This window comes from Rhinoderma darwinii (assembly GCF_050947455.1).
Source record: "Rhinoderma darwinii isolate aRhiDar2 chromosome 5 unlocalized genomic scaffold, aRhiDar2.hap1 SUPER_5_unloc_24, whole genome shotgun sequence".
Taxonomy (NCBI): domain Eukaryota; kingdom Metazoa; phylum Chordata; class Amphibia; order Anura; family Rhinodermatidae; genus Rhinoderma; species Rhinoderma darwinii.
This window is the reverse complement of record NW_027461781.1, coordinates 374,273-391,089: the sequence shown is the minus strand read 5'-3', so window position 1 is coordinate 391,089 and position 16,817 is coordinate 374,273. Positions and strand designations below refer to the sequence as shown.

At 47.7% G+C, this 16,817-nt stretch overlaps 11 non-coding genes across 11 annotated transcripts; all 11 read left to right on the top strand.

Moving 5' to 3' along the window:
* Positions 1 to 970: 970 nt before the first annotated feature.
* Positions 971 to 1,161, top strand: LOC142687784 (U2 spliceosomal RNA). Its single transcript, XR_012856977.1, has one exon. It is a non-coding gene; the product is annotated as a U2 spliceosomal RNA (small nuclear RNA).
* Positions 1,162 to 2,465: 1,304 nt separating this feature from the next.
* Positions 2,466 to 2,656, top strand: LOC142687783 (U2 spliceosomal RNA). Its single transcript, XR_012856976.1, has one exon. It is a non-coding gene; the product is annotated as a U2 spliceosomal RNA (small nuclear RNA).
* Positions 2,657 to 3,936: 1,280 nt separating this feature from the next.
* On the top strand, positions 3,937 to 4,127 carry LOC142688037 (U2 spliceosomal RNA). The gene has a single exon (XR_012857206.1). It is a non-coding gene; the product is annotated as a U2 spliceosomal RNA (small nuclear RNA).
* Positions 4,128 to 5,403: 1,276 nt separating this feature from the next.
* On the top strand, positions 5,404 to 5,594 carry LOC142687782 (U2 spliceosomal RNA). Its single transcript, XR_012856975.1, has one exon. It is a non-coding gene; the product is annotated as a U2 spliceosomal RNA (small nuclear RNA).
* Positions 5,595 to 6,870: 1,276 nt separating this feature from the next.
* Positions 6,871 to 7,061, top strand: LOC142687780 (U2 spliceosomal RNA). Its single transcript, XR_012856973.1, has one exon. It is a non-coding gene; the product is annotated as a U2 spliceosomal RNA (small nuclear RNA).
* Positions 7,062 to 8,337: 1,276 nt separating this feature from the next.
* On the top strand, positions 8,338 to 8,528 carry LOC142687779 (U2 spliceosomal RNA). The gene has a single exon (XR_012856972.1). It is a non-coding gene; the product is annotated as a U2 spliceosomal RNA (small nuclear RNA).
* Positions 8,529 to 9,852: 1,324 nt separating this feature from the next.
* Positions 9,853 to 10,043, top strand: LOC142687778 (U2 spliceosomal RNA). The gene has a single exon (XR_012856971.1). It is a non-coding gene; the product is annotated as a U2 spliceosomal RNA (small nuclear RNA).
* A 1,292-nt stretch (positions 10,044 to 11,335) lies between these two features.
* Positions 11,336 to 11,526, top strand: LOC142687777 (U2 spliceosomal RNA). Its single transcript, XR_012856970.1, has one exon. It is a non-coding gene; the product is annotated as a U2 spliceosomal RNA (small nuclear RNA).
* Positions 11,527 to 12,822: 1,296 nt separating this feature from the next.
* On the top strand, positions 12,823 to 13,013 carry LOC142687775 (U2 spliceosomal RNA). The gene has a single exon (XR_012856969.1). It is a non-coding gene; the product is annotated as a U2 spliceosomal RNA (small nuclear RNA).
* A 1,284-nt stretch (positions 13,014 to 14,297) lies between these two features.
* Positions 14,298 to 14,488, top strand: LOC142687774 (U2 spliceosomal RNA). The gene has a single exon (XR_012856968.1). It is a non-coding gene; the product is annotated as a U2 spliceosomal RNA (small nuclear RNA).
* A 1,296-nt stretch (positions 14,489 to 15,784) lies between these two features.
* On the top strand, positions 15,785 to 15,975 carry LOC142687773 (U2 spliceosomal RNA). The gene has a single exon (XR_012856967.1). It is a non-coding gene; the product is annotated as a U2 spliceosomal RNA (small nuclear RNA).
* The last annotated feature ends 842 nt before the right edge of the window (positions 15,976 to 16,817 follow it).

Sequence of the window (16,817 nt, the reverse complement as noted above, 5' to 3'; positions counted from 1 at the left end):
TGATTGATTGATTGATTGATTGATTGATTGATGCAGCACAACAGTCAAATAGTGGAGTGGAGTAGGGGAACAGCAAACAGCCAATAAAGCAGCCCGCCCGCTCGCCTGCCCGCCACAATGGACCTACCTGTGTACACTAGATGGATGTGATGGAATGTACTGTCGTCCCTACATTTCAAGAAGAAGTAAGAATTGCAGTTGCAACAAAGCCTTGCTTGCCTACAAAGAGAGCAGCAATTTGGATTTGTTACTATGTTACCTAGAAGAATAACAAACTGTGCAAGGATGGAGGTTGTAGGAGCAAGGAGAAGTTGTCTGTAAAGTTGGTGGATGCCTATTTTCCATTTTGCAGTCCCTTGTCTCCCTCTTGTGGCCTCCTGGAGGCAACTAGCTGTGCAAAAAAAAGACAGCCTGGCGGCCGGCTGTTGCAGTGTTGCCCTCTCAGGCAACACTGAGTGACTGACTGAGCCTCACCGTCTTATATAAAGTTCAGACGGAACTTTGCACGTGTCATAGTGGAGCCCTCAGGATTCCAGAGCCAGCTTTCTGACATCATAATGGGGCCTCAGAGATAAAAGCCTGGGCCCAGGCAGTGTTGGTCAGTGCTGCTCAGCAGGCAGCACTGGACTGGACTGGATTACAGCTGATACAAGGTGTGAAGGAACAAGGGGTGGCTGTGGGCATGCACTTGCTGCCGCTGCCAGTGTTTATCTGCATGGCAGCAGGGCATTTGGGCGTTGCCAGGAAGGCGTTTTTATGTAGATTCCTCCTCTTTCAGCACTGCATTGTGGTGCAAGCAAAAGAAGCAAATCCTGTCTGGCTTCCTCTCCGGCCTTTATTCACCTCCCGTGTAGCTGTGAGTGTGTGAGCCTGCAGGGCCCCATGGAATTGCCTAGAAGTAGGCTGAATCGCTGCAAGGGCTGAACAGCAGTATCGGGCAGGCTCGGGCAACGCGCGGCCCGTTCGGGTTATCGCTTCTCGGCCTTTTGGCTAAGATCAAGTGTAGTATCTGTTCTTATCAGTTTAATATCTGATACGTCCCCTATCTGGGGACCATATATTAAATGGATTTTTAGAACAGGGAGATGGAAATAGAGCTTGCTCTGTCCACTCCACGCATTGACCTGGTATTGCAGTATTTCCAGGACCGGTGCACCCTTTCCTTATGTGTTGACTAAAAGCAGATTCCAAAAGTGTTTTTTGTCTTTGCTATTGTTTCTGTCTTTCTGAAGGGATCTCCCCTTTTAATCCCATTATTTCAACACCTGTTGGACAATGCATGAGTGATAATGAGATCATTGATTAAATGCAATTAATGAATAGATTGCCACCTCTTGTTGTGTGTCGTCTGTGTTTCTGTGTTTCCGGCATTTCACATTGGAACACCTCATTCACCTTCCTTGTCTTCTCTCCGCCCTCCCTTTTAGGTAAGTTAAAGAGCTGCACCTGAGCCAGCCACTGATTGATTGATTGATTGATTGATTGATTGATTGATTGATTGATTGATTGATTGATTGATTGATTGATGCAGCACAACAGTCAAATAGTGGAGTGGAGTAGGGGAACAGCAAACAGCCAATAAAGCAGCCCGCCCGCTCGCCTGCCCGCCACAATGGACCTACCTGTGTACACTAGATGGATGTGATGGAATGTACTGTCGTCCCTACATTTCAAGAAGAAGTAAGAATTGCAGTTGCAACAAAGCCTTGCTTGCCTACAAAGAGAGCAGCAATTTGGATTTGTTACTATGTTACCTAGAAGAATAACAAACTGTGCAAGGATGGAGGTTGTAGGAGCAAGGAGAAGTTGTCTGTAAAGTTGGTGGATGCCTATTTTCCATTTTGCAGTCCCTTGTCTCCCTCTTGTGGCCTCCTAGAGGCAACTAGCTGTGCAAAAAAAAGACAGCCTGGCGGCCGGCTGTTGCAGTGTTGCCCTCTCAGGCAACACTGAGTGACTGACTGAGCCTCACCGTCTTATATAAAGTTCAGACGGAACTTTGCACGTGTCATAGTGGAGCCCTCAGGATTCCAGAGCCAGCTTTCTGACATCATAATGGGGCCTCAGAGATAAAAGCCTGGGCCCAGGCAGTGTTGGTCAGTGCTGCTCAGCAGGCAGCACTGGACTGGACTGGATTACAGCTGATACAAGGTGTGAAGGAACAAGGGGTGGCTGTGGGCATGCACTTGCTGCCGCTGCCAGTGTTTATCTGCATGGCAGCAGGGCATTTGGGCGTTGCCAGGAAGGCGTTTTTATGTAGATTCCTCCTCTTTCAGCACTGCATTGTGGTGCAAGCAAAAGAAGCAAATCCTGTCTGGCTTCCTCTCCGGCCTTTATTCACCTCCCGTGTAGCTGTGAGTGTGTGAGCCTGCAGGGCCCCATGGAATTGCCTAGAAGTAGGCTGAATCGCTGCAAGGGCTGAACAGCAGTATCGGGCAGGCTCGGGCAACGCGCGGCCCGTTCGGGTTATCGCTTCTCGGCCTTTTGGCTAAGATCAAGTGTAGTATCTGTTCTTATCAGTTTAATATCTGATACGTCCCCTATCTGGGGACCATATATTAAATGGATTTTTAGAACAGGGAGATGGAAATAGAGCTTGCTCTGTCCACTCCACGCATTGACCTGGTATTGCAGTATTTCCAGGACCGGTGCACCCTTTCCTTATGTGTTGACTAAAAGCAGATTCCAAAAGTGTTTTTTGTCTTTGCTATTGTTTCTGTCTTTCTGAAGGGATCTCCCCTTTTAATCCCATTATTTCAACACCTGTTGGACAATGCATGAGTGATAATGAGCTCATTGATTAAATGCAATTAATGAATAGATTGCCACCTCTTGTTGTGTGTCGTCTGTGTTTCTGTGTTTCCGGCATTTCACATTGGAACACCTCATTCACCTTCCTTGTCTTCTCTCCGCCCTCCCTTTTAGGTAAGTTAAAGAGCTGCACCTGAGCCAGCCACTGATTGATTGATTGATTGATTGATTGATTGATTGATTGATTGATGCAGCACAACAGTCAAATAGTGGAGTGGAGTAGGGGAACAGCAAACAGCCAATAAAGCAGCCCGCCCGCTCGCCTGCCCGCCACAATGGACCTACCTGTGTACACTAGATGGATGTGATGGAATGTACTGTCGTCCCTACATTTCAAGAAGAAGTAAGAATTGCAGTTGCAACAAAGCCTTGCTTGCCTACAAAGAGAGCAGCAATTTGGATTTGTTACTATGTTACCTAGAAGAATAACAAACTGTGCAAGGATGGAGGTTGTAGGAGCAAGGAGAAGTTGTCTGTAAAGTTGGTGGATGCCTATTTTCCATTTTGCAGTCCCTTGTCTCCCTCTTGTGGCCTCCTGGAGGCAACTAGCTGTGCAAAAAAAAGACAGCCTGGCGGCCGGCTGTTGCAGTGTTGCCCTCTCAGGCAACACTGAGTGACTGACTGAGCCTCACCGTCTTATATAAAGTTCAGACGGAACTTTGCACGTGTCATAGTGGAGCCCTCAGGATTCCAGAGCCAGCTTTCTGACATCATAATGGGGCCTCAGAGATAAAAGCCTGGGCCCAGGCAGTGTTGGTCAGTGCTGCTCAGCAGGCAGCACTGGACTGGACTGGATTACAGCTGATACAAGGTGTGAAGGAACAAGGGGTGGCTGTGGGCATGCACTTGCTGCCGCTGCCAGTGTTTATCTGCATGGCAGCAGGGCATTTGGGCGTTGCCAGGAAGGCGTTTTTATGTAGATTCCTCCTCTTTCAGCACTGCATTGTGGTGCAAGCAAAAGAAGCAAATCCTGTCTGGCTTCCTCTCCGGCCTTTATTCACCTCCCGTGTAGCTGTGAGTGTGTGAGCCTGCAGGGCCCCATGGAATTGCCTAGAAGTAGGCTGAATCGCTGCAAGGGCTGAACAGCAGTATCGGGCAGGCTCGGGCAACGCGCGGCCCGTTCGGGTTATCGCTTCTCGGCCTTTTGGCTAAGATCAAGTGTAGTATCTGTTCTTATCAGTTTAATATCTGATACGTCCCCTATCTGGGGACCATATATTAAATGGATTTTTAGAACAGGGAGATGGAAATAGAGCTAGCTCTGTCCACTCCACGCATTGACCTGGTATTGCAGTATTTTCAGGACCGGTGCACCCTTTCCTTATGTGTTGACTAAAAGCAGATTCCAAAAGTGTTTTTTGTCTTTGCTATTGTTTCTGTCTTTCTGAAGGGATCTCCCCTTTTAATCCCATTATTTCAACACCTGTTGGACAATGCATGAGTGATAATGAGCTCATTGATTAAATGCAATTAATGAATAGATTGCCACCTCTTGTTGTGTGTCGTCTGTGTTTCTGTGTTTCCGGCATTTCACATTGGAACACCTCATTCACCTTCCTTGTCTTCTCTCCGCCCTCCCTTTTAGGTAAGTTAAAGAGCTGCACCTGAGCCAGCCACTGATTGATTGATTGATTGATTGATTGATTGATTGATTGATGCAGCACAACAGTCAAATAGTGGAGTGGAGTAGGGGAACAGCAAACAGCCAATAAAGCAGCCCGCCCGCTCGCCTGCCCGCCACAATGGACCTACCTGTGTACACTAGATGGATGTGATGGAATGTACTGTCGTCCCTACATTTCAAGAAGAAGTAAGAATTGCAGTTGCAACAAAGCCTTGCTTGCCTACAAAGAGAGCAGCAATTTGGATTTGTTACTATGTTACCTAGAAGAATAACAAACTGTGCAAGGATGGAGGTTGTAGGAGCAAGGAGAAGTTGTCTGTAAAGTTGGTGGATGCCTATTTTCCATTTTGCAGTCCCTTGTCTCCCTCTTGTGGCCTCCTGGAGGCAACTAGCTGTGCAAAAAAAAGACAGCCTGGCGGCCGGCTGTTGCAGTGTTGCCCTCTCAGGCAACACTGAGTGACTGACTGAGCCTCACCGTCTTATATAAAGTTCAGACGGAACTTTGCACGTGTCATAGTGGAGCCCTCAGGATTCCAGAGCCAGCTTTCTGACATCATAATGGGCCCTCAGAGATAAAAGCCTGGGCCCAGGCAGTGTTGGTCAGTGCTGCTCAGCAGGCAGCACTGGACTGGACTGGATTACAGCTGATACAAGGTGTGAAGGAACAAGGGGTGGCTGTGGGCATGCACTTGCTGCCGCTGCCAGTGTTTATCTGCATGGCAGCAGGGCATTTGGGCGTTGCCAGGAAGGCGTTTTTATGTAGATTCCTCCTCTTTCAGCACTGCATTGTGGTGCAAGCAAAAGAAGCAAATCCTGTCTGGCTTCCTCTCCGGCCTTTATTCACCTCCCGTGTAGCTGTGAGTGTGTGAGCCTGCAGGGCCCCATGGAATTGCCTAGAAGTAGGCTGAATCGCTGCAAGGGCTGAACAGCAGTATCGGGCAGGCTCGGGCAACGCGCGGCCCGTTCGGGTTATCGCTTCTCGGCCTTTTGGCTAAGATCAAGTGTAGTATCTGTTCTTATCAGTTTAATATCTGATACGTCCCCTATCTGGGGACCATATATTAAATGGATTTTTAGAACAGGGAGATGGAAATAGAGCTTGCTCTGTCCACTCCACGCATTGACCTGGTATTGCAGTATTTCCAGGACCGGTGCACCCTTTCCTTATGTGTTGACTAAAAGCAGATTCCAAAAGTGTTTTTTGTCTTTGCTATTGTTTCTGTCTTTCTGAAGGGATCTCCCCTTTTAATCCCATTATTTCAACACCTGTTGGACAATGCATGAGTGATAATGAGCTCATTGATTAAATGCAATTAATGAATAGATTGCCACCTCTTGTTGTGTGTCGTCTGTGTTTCTGTGTTTCCGGCATTTCACATTGGAACACCTCATTCACCTTCCTTGTCTTCTCTCCGCCCTCCCTTTTAGGTAAGTTAAAGAGCTGCACCTGAGCCAGCCACTGATTGATTGATTGATTGATTGATTGATTGATTGATTGATGCAGCACAACAGTCAAATAGTGGAGTGGAGTAGGGGAACAGCAAACAGCCAATAAAGCAGCCCGCCCGCTCGCCTGCCCGCCACAATGGACCTACCTGTGTACACTAGATGGATGTGATGGAATGTACTGTCGTCCCTACATTTCAAGAAGAAGTAAGAATTGCAGTTGCAACAAAGCCTTGCTTGCCTACAAAGAGAGCAGCAATTTGGATTTGTTACTATGTTACCTAGAAGAATAACAAACTGTGCAAGGATGGAGGTTGTAGGAGCAAGGAGAAGTTGTCTGTAAAGTTGGTGGATGCCTATTTTCCATTTTGCAGTCCCTTGTCTCCCTCTTGTGGCCTCCTGGAGGCAACTAGCTGTGCAAAAAAAAGACAGCCTGGCGGCCGGCTGTTGCAGTGTTGCCCTCTCAGGCAACACTGAGTGACTGACTGAGCCTCACCGTCTTATATAAAGTTCAGACGGAACTTTGCACGTGTCATAGTGGAGCCCTCAGGATTCCAGAGCCAGCTTTCTGACATCATAATGGGGCCTCAGAGATAAAAGCCTGGGCCCAGGCAGTGTTGGTCAGTGCTGCTCAGCAGGCAGCACTGGACTGGACTGGATTACAGCTGATACAAGGTGTGAAGGAACAAGGGGTGGCTGTGGGCATGCACTTGCTGCCGCTGCCAGTGTTTATCTGCATGGCAGCAGGGCATTTGGGCGTTGCCAGGAAGGCGTTTTTATGTAGATTCCTCCTCTTTCAGCACTGCATTGTGGTGCAAGCAAAAGAAGCAAATCCTGTCTGGCTTCCTCTCCGGCCTTTATTCACCTCCCGTGTAGCTGTGAGTGTGTGAGCCTGCAGGGCCCCATGGAATTGCCTAGAAGTAGGCTGAATCGCTGCAAGGGCTGAACAGCAGTATCGGGCAGGCTCGGGCAACGCGCGGCCCGTTCGGGTTATCGCTTCTCGGCCTTTTGGCTAAGATCAAGTGTAGTATCTGTTCTTATCAGTTTAATATCTGATACGTCCCCTATCTGGGGACCATATATTAAATGGATTTTTAGAACAGGGAGATGGAAATAGAGCTTGCTCTGTCCACTCCACGCATTGACCTGGTATTGCAGTATTTCCAGGACCGGTGCACCCTTTCCTTATGTGTTGACTAAAAGCAGATTCCAAAAGTGTTTTTTGTCTTTGCTATTGTTTCTGTCTTTCTGAAGGGATCTCCCCTTTTAATCCCATTATTTCAACACCTGTTGGACAATGCATGAGTGATAATGAGCTCATTGATTAAATGCAATTAATGAATAGATTGCCACCTCTTGTTGTGTGTCGTCTGTGTTTCTGTGTTTCCGGCATTTCACATTGGAACACCTCATTCACCTTCCTTGTCTTCTCTCCGCCCTCCCTTTTAGGTAAGTTAAAGAGCTGCACCTGAGCCAGCCACTGATTGATTGATTGATTGATTGATTGATTGATTGATTGATGCAGCACAACAGTCAAATAGTGGAGTGGAGTAGGGGAACAGCAAACAGCCAATAAAGCAGCCCGCCCGCTCGCCTGCCCGCCACAATGGACCTACCTGTGTACACTAGATGGATGTGATGGAATGTACTGTCGTCCCTACATTTCAAGAAGAAGTAAGAATTGCAGTTGCAACAAAGCCTTGCTTGCCTACAAAGAGAGCAGCAATTTGGATTTGTTACTATGTTACCTAGAAGAATAACAAACTGTGCAAGGATGGAGGTTGTAGGAGCAAGGAGAAGTTGTCTGTAAAGTTGGTGGATGCCTATTTTCCATTTTGCAGTCCCTTGTCTCCCTCTTGTGGCCTCCTGGAGGCAACTAGCTGTGCAAAAAAAAGACAGCCTGGCGGCCGGCTGTTGCAGTGTTGCCCTCTCAGGCAACACTGAGTGACTGACTGAGCCTCACCGTCTTATATAAAGTTCAGACGGAACTTTGCACGTGTCATAGTGGAGCCCTCAGGATTCCAGAGCCAGCTTTCTGACATCATAATGGGGCCTCAGAGATAAAAGCCTGGGCCCAGGCAGTGTTGGTCAGTGCTGCTCAGCAGGCAGCACTGGACTGGACTGGATTACAGCTGATACAAGGTGTGAAGGAACAAGGGGTGGCTGTGGGCATGCACTTGCTGCCGCTGCCAGTGTTTATCTGCATGGCAGCAGGGCATTTGGGCGTTGCCAGGAAGGCGTTTTTATGTAGATTCCTCCTCTTTCAGCACTGCATTGTGGTGCAAGCAAAAGAAGCAAATCCTGTCTGGCTTCCTCTCCGGCCTTTATTCACCTCCCGTGTAGCTGTGAGTGTGTGAGCCTGCAGGGCCCCATGGAATTGCCTAGAAGTAGGCTGAATCGCTGCAAGGGCTGAACAGCAGTATCGGGCAGGCTCGGGCAACGCGCGGCCCGTTCGGGTTATCGCTTCTCGGCCTTTTGGCTAAGATCAAGTGTAGTATCTGTTCTTATCAGTTTAATATCTGATACGTCCCCTATCTGGGGACCATATATTAAATGGATTTTTAGAACAGGGAGATGGAAATAGAGCTTGCTCTGTCCACTCCACGCATTGACCTGGTATTGCAGTATTTCCAGGACCGGTGCACCCTTTCCTTATGTGTTGACTAAAAGCAGATTCCAAAAGTGTTTTTTGTCTTTGCTATTGTTTCTGTCTTTCTGAAGGGATCTCCCCTTTTAATCCCATTATTTCAACACCTGTTGGACAATGCATGAGTGATAATGAGCTCATTGATTAAATGCAATTAATGAATAGATTGCCACCTCTTGTTGTGTGTCGTCTGTGTTTCTGTGTTTCCGGCATTTCACATTGGAACACCTCATTCACCTTCCTTGTCTTCTCTCCGCCCTCCCTTTTAGGTAAGTTAAAGAGCTGCACCTGAGCCAGCCACTGATTGATTGATTGATTGATTGATTGATTGATTGATTGATTGATTGATTGATTGATTGATTGATTGATTGATTGATTGATTGATTGATGCAGCACAACAGTCAAATAGTGGAGTGGAGTAGGGGAACAGCAAACAGCCAATAAAGCAGCCCGCCCGCTCGCCTGCCCGCCACAATGGACCTACCTGTGTACACTAGATGGATGTGATGGAATGTACTGTCGTCCCTACATTTCAAGAAGAAGTAAGAATTGCAGTTGCAACAAAGCCTTGCTTGCCTACAAAGAGAGCAGCAATTTGGATTTGTTACTATGTTACCTAGAAGAATAACAAACTGTGCAAGGATGGAGGTTGTAGGAGCAAGGAGAAGTTGTCTGTAAAGTTGGTGGATGCCTATTTTCCATTTTGCAGTCCCTTGTCTCCCTCTTGTGGCCTCCTGGAGGCAACTAGCTGTGCAAAAAAAAGACAGTCTGGCGGCCGGCTGTTGCAGTGTTGCCCTCTCAGGCAACACTGAGTGACTGACTGAGCCTCACCGTCTTATATAAAGTTCAGACGGAACTTTGCACGTGTCATAGTGGAGCCCTCAGGATTCCAGAGCCAGCTTTCTGACATCATAATGGGGCCTCAGAGATAAAAGCCTGGGCCCAGGCAGTGTTGGTCAGTGCTGCTCAGCAGGCAGCACTGGACTGGACTGGATTACAGCTGATACAAGGTGTGAAGGAACAAGGGGTGGCTGTGGGCATGCACTTGCTGCCGCTGCCAGTGTTTATCTGCATGGCAGCAGGGCATTTGGGCGTTGCCAGGAAGGCGTTTTTATGTAGATTCCTCCTCTTTCAGCACTGCATTGTGGTGCAAGCAAAAGAAGCAAATCCTGTCTGGCTTCCTCTCCGGCCTTTATTCACCTCCCGTGTAGCTGTGAGTGTGTGAGCCTGCAGGGCCCCATGGAATTGCCTAGAAGTAGGCTGAATCGCTGCAAGGGCTGAACAGCAGTATCGGGCAGGCTCGGGCAACGCGCGGCCCGTTCGGGTTATCGCTTCTCGGCCTTTTGGCTAAGATCAAGTGTAGTATCTGTTCTTATCAGTTTAATATCTGATACGTCCCCTATCTGGGGACCATATATTAAATGGATTTTTAGAACAGGGAGATGGAAATAGAGCTTGCTCTGTCCACTCCACGCATTGACCTGGTATTGCAGTATTTCCAGGACCGGTGCACCCTTTCCTTATGTGTTGACTAAAAGCAGATTCCAAAAGTGTTTTTTGTCTTTGCTATTGTTTCTGTCTTTCTGAAGGGATCTCCCCTTTTAATCCCATTATTTCAACACCTGTTGGACAATGCATGAGTGATAATGAGCTCATTGATTAAATGCAATTAATGAATAGATTGCCACCTCTTGTTGTGTGTCGTCTGTGTTTCTGTGTTTCCGGCATTTCACATTGGAACACCTCATTCACCTTCCTTGTCTTCTCTCCGCCCTCCCTTTTAGGTAAGTTAAAGAGCTGCACCTGAGCCAGCCACTGATTGATTGATTGATTGATTGATTGATTGATTGATTGATTGATTGATTGATTGATGCAGCACAACAGTCAAATAGTGGAGTGGAGTAGGGGAACAGCAAACAGCCAATAAAGCAGCCCGCCCGCTCGCCTGCCCGCCACAATGGACCTACCTGTGTACACTAGATGGATGTGATGGAATGTACTGTCGTCCCTACATTTCAAGAAGAAGTAAGAATTGCAGTTGCAACAAAGCCTTGCTTGCCTACAAAGAGAGCAGCAATTTGGATTTGTTACTATGTTACCTAGAAGAATAACAAACTGTGCAAGGATGGAGGTTGTAGGAGCAAGGAGAAGTTGTCTGTAAAGTTGGTGGATGCCTATTTTCCATTTTGCAGTCCCTTGTCTCCCTCTTGTGGCCTCCTGGAGGCAACTAGCTGTGCAAAAAAAAGACAGCCTGGCGGCCGGCTGTTGCAGTGTTGCCCTCTCAGGCAACACTGAGTGACTGACTGAGCCTCACCGTCTTATATAAAGTTCAGACGGAACTTTGCACGTGTCATAGTGGAGCCCTCAGGATTCCAGAGCCAGCTTTCTGACATCATAATGGGGCCTCAGAGATAAAAGCCTGGGCCCAGGCAGTGTTGGTCAGTGCTGCTCAGCAGGCAGCACTGGACTGGACTGGATTACAGCTGATACAAGGTGTGAAGGAACAAGGGGTGGCTGTGGGCATGCACTTGCTGCCGCTGCCAGTGTTTATCTGCATGGCAGCAGGGCATTTGGGCGTTGCCAGGAAGGCGTTTTTATGTAGATTCCTCCTCTTTCAGCACTGCATTGTGGTGCAAGCAAAAGAAGCAAATCCTGTCTGGCTTCCTCTCCGGCCTTTATTCACCTCCCGTGTAGCTGTGAGTGTGTGAGCCTGCAGGGCCCCATGGAATTGCCTAGAAGTAGGCTGAATCGCTGCAAGGGCTGAACAGCAGTATCGGGCAGGCTCGGGCAACGCGCGGCCCGTTCGGGTTATCGCTTCTCGGCCTTTTGGCTAAGATCAAGTGTAGTATCTGTTCTTATCAGTTTAATATCTGATACGTCCCCTATCTGGGGACCATATATTAAATGGATTTTTAGAACAGGGAGATGGAAATAGAGCTTGCTCTGTCCACTCCACGCATTGACCTGGTATTGCAGTATTTCCAGGACCGGTGCACCCTTTCCTTATGTGTTGACTAAAAGCAGATTCCAAAAGTGTTTTTTGTCTTTGCTATTGTTTCTGTCTTTCTGAAGGGATCTCCCCTTTTAATCCCATTATTTCAACACCTGTTGGACAATGCATGAGTGATAATGAGCTCATTGATTAAATGCAATTAATGAATAGATTGCCACCTCTTGTTGTGTGTCGTCTGTGTTTCTATGTTTCCAGCATTTCACATTGGAACACCTCATTCACCTTCCTTGTCTTCTCTCCGCCCTCCCTTTTAGGTAAGTTAAAGAGCTGCACCTGAGCCAGCCACTGATTGATTGATTGATTGATTGATTGATTGATTGATTGATTGATTGATTGATTGATTGATGCAGCACAACAGTCAAATAGTGGAGTGGAGTAGGGGAACAGCAAACAGCCAATAAAGCAGCCCGCCCGCTCGCCTGCCCGCCACAATGGACCTACCTGTGTACACTAGATGGATGTGATGGAATGTACTGTCGTCCCTACATTTCAAGAAGAAGTAAGAATTGCAGTTGCAACAAAGCCTTGCTTGCCTACAAAGAGAGCAGCAATTTGGATTTGTTACTATGTTACCTAGAAGAATAACAAACTGTGCAAGGATGGAGGTTGTAGGAGCAAGGAGAAGTTGTCTGTAAAGTTGGTGGATGCCTATTTTCCATTTTGCAGTCCCTTGTCTCCCTCTTGTGGCCTCCTGGAGGCAACTAGCTGTGCAAAAAAAAGACAGCCTGGCGGCCGGCTGTTGCAGTGTTGCCCTCTCAGGCAACACTGAGTGACTGACTGAGCCTCACCGTCTTATATAAAGTTCAGACGGAACTTTGCACGTGTCATAGTGGAGCCCTCAGGATTCCAGAGCCAGCTTTCTGACATCATAATGGGGCCTCAGAGATAAAAGCCTGGGCCCAGGCAGTGTTGGTCAGTGCTGCTCAGCAGGCAGCACTGGACTGGACTGGATTACAGCTGATACAAGGTGTGAAGGAACAAGGGGTGGCTGTGGGCATGCACTTGCTGCCGCTGCCAGTGTTTATCTGCATGGCAGCAGGGCATTTGGGCGTTGCCAGGAAGGCGTTTTTATGTAGATTCCTCCTCTTTCAGCACTGCATTGTGGTGCAAGCAAAAGAAGCAAATCCTGTCTGGCTTCCTCTCCGGCCTTTATTCACCTCCCGTGTAGCTGTGAGTGTGTGAGCCTGCAGGGCCCCATGGAATTGCCTAGAAGTAGGCTGAATCGCTGCAAGGGCTGAACAGCAGTATCGGGCAGGCTCGGGCAACGCGCGGCCCGTTCGGGTTATCGCTTCTCGGCCTTTTGGCTAAGATCAAGTGTAGTATCTGTTCTTATCAGTTTAATATCTGATACGTCCCCTATCTGGGGACCATATATTAAATGGATTTTTAGAACAGGGAGATGGAAATAGAGCTTGCTCTGTCCACTCCACGCATTGACCTGGTATTGCAGTATTTCCAGGACCGGTGCACCCTTTCCTTATGTGTTGACTAAAAGCAGATTCCAAAAGTGTTTTTTGTCTTTGCTATTGTTTCTGTCTTTCTGAAGGGATCTCCCCTTTTAATCCCATTATTTCAACACCTGTTGGACAATGCATGAGTGATAATGAGCTCATTGATTAAATGCAATTAATGAATAGATTGCCACCTCTTGTTGTGTGTCGTCTGTGTTTCTGTGTTTCCGGCATTTCACATTGGAACACCTCATTCACCTTCCTTGTCTTCTCTCCGCCCTCCCTTTTAGGTAAGTTAAAGAGCTGCACCTGAGCCAGCCACTGATTGATTGATTGATTGATTGATTGATTGATTGATTGATTGATTGATGCAGCACAACAGTCAAATAGTGGAGTGGAGTAGGGGAACAGCAAACAGCCAATAAAGCAGCCCGCCCGCTCGCCTGCCCGCCACAATGGACCTACCTGTGTACACTAGATGGATGTGATGGAATGTACTGTCGTCCCTACATTTCAAGAAGAAGTAAGAATTGCAGTTGCAACAAAGCCTTGCTTGCCTACAAAGAGAGCAGCAATTTGGATTTGTTACTATGTTACCTAGAAGAATAACAAACTGTGCAAGGATGGAGGTTGTAGGAGCAAGGAGAAGTTGTCTGTAAAGTTGGTGGATGCCTATTTTCCATTTTGCAGTCCCTTGTCTCCCTCTTGTGGCCTCCTGGAGGCAACTAGCTGTGCAAAAAAAAGACAGCCTGGCGGCCGGCTGTTGCAGTGTTGCCCTCTCAGGCAACACTGAGTGACTGACTGAGCCTCACCGTCTTATATAAAGTTCAGACGGAACTTTGCACGTGTCATAGTGGAGCCCTCAGGATTCCAGAGCCAGCTTTCTGACATCATAATGGGGCCTCAGAGATAAAAGCCTGGGCCCAGGCAGTGTTGGTCAGTGCTGCTCAGCAGGCAGCACTGGACTGGACTGGATTACAGCTGATACAAGGTGTGAAGGAACAAGGGGTGGCTGTGGGCATGCACTTGCTGCCGCTGCCAGTGTTTATCTGCATGGCAGCAGGGCATTTGGGCGTTGCCAGGAAGGCGTTTTTATGTAGATTCCTCCTCTTTCAGCACTGCATTGTGGTGCAAGCAAAAGAAGCAAATCCTGTCTGGCTTCCTCTCCGGCCTTTATTCACCTCCCGTGTAGCTGTGAGTGTGTGAGCCTGCAGGGCCCCATGGAATTGCCTAGAAGTAGGCTGAATCGCTGCAAGGGCTGAACAGCAGTATCGGGCAGGCTCGGGCAACGCGCGGCCCGTTCGGGTTATCGCTTCTCGGCCTTTTGGCTAAGATCAAGTGTAGTATCTGTTCTTATCAGTTTAATATCTGATACGTCCCCTATCTGGGGACCATATATTAAATGGATTTTTAGAACAGGGAGATGGAAATAGAGCTTGCTCTGTCCACTCCACGCATTGACCTGGTATTGCAGTATTTCCAGGACCGGTGCACCCTTTCCTTATGTGTTGACTAAAAGCAGATTCCAAAAGTGTTTTTTGTCTTTGCTATTGTTTCTGTCTTTCTGAAGGGATCTCCCCTTTTAATCCCATTATTTCAACACCTGTTGGACAATGCATGAGTGATAATGAGCTCATTGATTAAATGCAATTAATGAATAGATTGCCACCTCTTGTTGTGTGTCGTCTGTGTTTCTGTGTTTCCGGCATTTCACATTGGAACACCTCATTCACCTTCCTTGTCTTCTCTCCGCCCTCCCTTTTAGGTAAGTTAAAGAGCTGCACCTGAGCCAGCCACTGATTGATTGATTGATTAATTGATTGATTGATTGATTGATTGATTGATTGATTGATTGATGCAGCACAACAGTCAAATAGTGGAGTGGAGTAGGGGAACAGCAAACAGCCAATAAAGCAGCCCGCCCGCTCGCCTGCCCGCCACAATGGACCTACCTGTGTACACTAGATGGATGTGATGGAATGTACTGTTGTCCCTACATTTCAAGAAGAAGTAAGAATTGCAGTTGCAACAAAGCCTTGCTTGCCTACAAAGAGAGCAGCAATTTGGATTTGTTACTATGTTACCTAGAAGAATAACAAACTGTGCAAGGATGGAGGTTGTAGGAGCAAGGAGAAGTTGTCTGTAAAGTTGGTGGATGCCTATTTTCCATTTTGCAGTCCCTTGTCTCCCTCTTGTGGCCTCCTGGAGGCAACTAGCTGTGCAAAAAAAAGACAGCCTGGCGGCCGGCTGTTGCAGTGTTGCCCTCTCAGGCAACACTGAGTGACTGACTGAGCCTCACCGTCTTATATAAAGTTCAGACGGAACTTTGCACGTGTCATAGTGGAGCCCTCAGGATTCCAGAGCCAGCTTTCTGACATCATAATGGGGCCTCAGAGATAAAAGCCTGGGCCCAGGCAGTGTTGGTCAGTGCTGCTCAGCAGGCAGCACTGGACTGGACTGGATTACAGCTGATACAAGGTGTGAAGGAACAAGGGGTGGCTGTGGGCATGCACTTGCTGCCGCTGCCAGTGTTTATCTGCATGGCAGCAGGGCATTTGGGCGTTGCCAGGAAGGCGTTTTTATGTAGATTCCTCCTCTTTCAGCACTGCATTGTGGTGCAAGCAAAAGAAGCAAATCCTGTCTGGCTTCCTCTCCGGCCTTTATTCACCTCCCGTGTAGCTGTGAGTGTGTGAGCCTGCAGGGCCCCATGGAATTGCCTAGAAGTAGGCTGAATCGCTGCAAGGGCTGAACAGCAGTATCGGGCAGGCTCGGGCAACGCGCGGCCCGTTCGGGTTATCGCTTCTCGGCCTTTTGGCTAAGATCAAGTGTAGTATCTGTTCTTATCAGTTTAATATCTGATACGTCCCCTATCTGGGGACCATATATTAAATGGATTTTTAGAACAGGGAGATGGAAATAGAGCTTGCTCTGTCCACTCCACGCATTGACCTGGTATTGCAGTATTTCCAGGACCGGTGCACCCTTTCCTTATGTGTTGACTAAAAGCAGATTCCAAAAGTGTTTTTTGTCTTTGCTATTGTTTCTGTCTTTCTGAAGGGATCTCCCCTTTTAATCCCATTATTTCAACACCTGTTGGACAATGCATGAGTGATAATGAGCTCATTGATTAAATGCAATTAATGAATAGATTGCCACCTCTTGTTGTGTGTCGTCTGTGTTTCTGTGTTTCCGGCATTTCACATTGGAACACCTCATTCACCTTCCTTGTCTTCTCTCCGCCCTCCCTTTTAGGTAAGTTAAAGAGCTGCACCTGAGCCAGCCACTGATTGATTGATTGATTGATTGATTGATTGATTGATGCAGCACAACAGTCAAATAGTGGAGTGGAGTAGGGGAACAGCAAACAGCCAATAAAGCAGCCCGCCCGCTCGCCTGCCCGCCACAATGGACCTACCTGTGTACACTAGATGGATGTGATGGAATGTACTGTCGTCCCTACATTTCAAGAAGAAGTAAGAATTGCAGTTGCAACAAAGCCTTGCTTGCCTACAAAGAGAGCAGCAATTTGGATTTGTTACTATGTTACCTAGAAGAATAACAAACTGTGCAAGGATGGAGGTTGTAGGAGCAAGGAGAAGTTGTCTGTAAAGTTGGTGGATGCCTATTTTCCATTTTGCAGTCCCTTGTCTCCCTCTTGTGGCCTCCTGGAGGCAACTAGCTGTGCAAAAAAAAGACAGCCTGGCGGCCGGCTGTTGCAGTGTTGCCCTCTCAGGCAACACTGAGTGACTGACTGAGCCTCACCGTCTTATATAAAGTTCAGACGGAACTTTGCACGTGTCATAGTGGAGCCCTCAGGATTCCAGAGCC